This window comes from Canis lupus, chromosome 25 (assembly GCF_011100685.1).
Source record: "Canis lupus familiaris isolate Mischka breed German Shepherd chromosome 25, alternate assembly UU_Cfam_GSD_1.0, whole genome shotgun sequence".
NCBI lineage: Eukaryota > Metazoa > Chordata > Mammalia > Carnivora > Canidae > Canis > Canis lupus.
In genome coordinates, this window is record NC_049246.1 from 45,673,772 (window position 1) to 45,676,828 (window position 3,057).

Here is a 3,057-nt window from a genome sequence, read left to right on the forward strand (position 1 = left end):
ATGTAGGGAGCCCGATGCAGGATTTGATCTCAAGACCCCAAGATCATGACCTGAGCTGAAAGCAGATACTCAACCACTGAGCCACCCAGGTGCCCTAGATATTTTCTTTCCGTTATTACAAATGAGATGTTTTGTCATTATATCTTATAATATACACTTGACTAATATATATTAGGTTTTTGGCCTGTTACAACAATTTTCATATTGTTTTTAATAGGTATCTCAGTTGCTATTCCAGAGTGTTTCATGTATACCGTATCACTTTTGGGAATAATATGAATTTTGACTTCCCCTCATTATTTTTCAGTGTCATTTCTTTCTTTTTCTTGTTTTCTTTGAGTATACTCCAGCAGGGTTAGACAACAACAGTATGGTGATAAGCATTCTGTATTATTCCTCACTTTGGTAGCATTCTGAGAAGCATTTCAGGGTTGCACAATTCAGTGCCATGCTGCCTTCTGGTCTGGTGTAAGTGGTATTTATATTTTCAGTTCTATTCAGGTTGCATCCATCATTCTGCTGCTAACATTTTATAACTCTTAAATTATATTGAGATTTCTCAAATGTCTTTTGAAATTTCTCTTATTTGAATTTAGAGTTGGAGACTTGAAATTTGTCTTCTTTGATAACAAAACATGGTGAGTCATGTTATTTTATTGCCTAAATTGAGCCATCCTTGCATTCCTGGAATGACCCCACTTAGCCATGGTTTGCTATTCTTTAAATGTGCTACTCAGATGCCAGTTGCTTCACTGAGGTTGTTAATATCACTTTTCATACGGGAGAGTGATATGGAGTCCCTTTGTGGGTCGTTGTGCCATCTTATCTGGTTTGGTATCCATGTTGTGAAACCCAACACGGCCTGCCCACGGCACACCTCCCTCTGCCCACCATCTCCCTGTGCGCTGGTCTAATAAAGGAACATCCATGGAGGGCAGGTGTGACTTCTTTAGTGGTCACAGCAGTATATTAACCACACAAAAGTAATTTAAATATTTCTGTAATCTGCCTTCCCCAAACATTTTTGCCAACACAGTTCTTCCACTGTCTTCTGGAAGGAGAGAATAGTAAGAAACAGACCTTGGCCTGAAATAGTCAATCCCTGCTTGGCAGCACTCATGGGTGCTGGGGTGGGAGTCTACTGGGTCATGTATCTGTCAGAGAAACTGATTTGTTCTGCAAATGTGTGCATGGGGATTGTGCATGCCATTCTCCTCATTGAGCACAGGCACTGCTGTTCTCTCACTCAGCCTGTGCCTTCTCTAAGCAGTCATGTTCCCTGGGGGTTAGAAGATCAGCAGGAAGAGAAACACTTAGCAGCAAAAATGGGCTCATCCACCTTGGCAACAGCAGAGACTTCAAAGATACAAACTGAGTGTGCAGGACCCCCAAGCTCTGCTCACTCACCGAGAGTGCAGGATCCCCAAGCTCCATTCACTCACTGAGCATGCAGGACCCCCAAGATCTGCTCGCTTACTGAGAGTGCAGGACCCCCAAGCTCCATTCACTCACTGAGAGTGCAGGACCCCCAAGCTCCTTTCACTCACTGAGAGTGCAGGACCCCCAGGCTCCATTCACTCACTGAGAGTGCAGGACCCCCAGGCTCTGCTCTCTCACTGAGGCTGATTCTAATTCCTTCAGGCCAGAATTCAGGTGAGAGACTTTCTATTAACCAAAGAGACTTCTTGGGTTTCCTTTGATCAGCACACATCTTTCCTCTCCCAGTTCCCACCTCTATAGAAACCCTGATGCAAGACAAACAGCAACAAACCTCTCCCTAAAAATGTCATTGTGCCACTCTGAGGCTGGCAGCGGGCAATTTTGGCCTCTCTCCAGAGACAGATGTGATTGGAGCCAATCTGTATGAGGTGACTCATGTGCTAGGGAATCATTAGCAGTGTGGATGAGCATATCAATGTTGTATTCTTGTGAGCCCCTGGGAACATGCACACCTCTCTATGGAGGGACATTTACCTCCCTTGTCCCTTCACAGCTTGGGTGAAAAATTGACCAGAGTTCCAACATTTAACATTCTTTTTAATTTTCCACCCTGGAATGTCTCGGAGTGGCTTGGCTTGTCGCCAACGCATCACACACCACACCCTTCTTCCCTTGTCCAGGGGACATGTGCAAAGAGAGCTGTACACTCACCTTTGGGTATACTCAGGTCTCACCTTTGGGGCTGCCTCAGCCTGAAAATTTGCTGGTGTCTTCCTCAAGCTTGGGACAACTTCCCAAGCTGTTTTGTGGGTCTTCTGTTTTGTTATTTTCTGTCCAGACTACAGCAGGAGATTTAATTTTGATCCTAAGATTAATTTTATATACATTTCACAATACATGGTTTGATTTCTTCGGTAACTATTGGGCATTAGTGGCTCAGGAGAAGTGGGACAAGGACAAGGTAAGAAACATTCCACAAAATGCTTTGCACTACAAATGCCAAGTTCCCAAGTTCTGGCCTTTTCTTTTCTTCTTTCTTTTTCTTTCTTTCTTTCTTTCTTTCTTTCTTTCTTTCTTTCTTTCTTTCTTTCTTTCTTTCTTTCTTCTTTCTTTCTTTTCTTTCTTCTTTCTTCTTTTTAAAGATTTTATTTATTTATTTATTCATGAGAGACAGAGAGAGATGGGCAGAGACATAAGCAGAGGGAGAGGCAAGCTCAGTGCAGGAAGCCAGATGCAGGACTCAATCCCAGGACCCCAGGATCATGCCCTGAGCCGAAAACAGATGCTCAACCACTGAGCCACCCAGGCATCCCAAGCTCTGGCCTTTCCAAATGAAGCTCAGCTTGATCAACTCTGAGTTTTCTGGACTTTCTCTTTCCTTCTTTATCTGTTGTCTTTCCTCAATACCCATCTTCTCCTTCTCTAGGCTGTGGTACCTTCTTCAGTGCTTCAGCAACCCCAAGAAAGGCAAATGAGGATTTTTCCATCTTGCTCAACTGTCCTATGGGAAGAACTCTGTTTATGTGAATGGTAGATTTTAAGGAGGGTCTGCGGGGCCCACTGTGGAAGAGTATGGGTAGAGTGAGAAGGAGAAGCCCAAAGGGGCTTCAGCTGGGG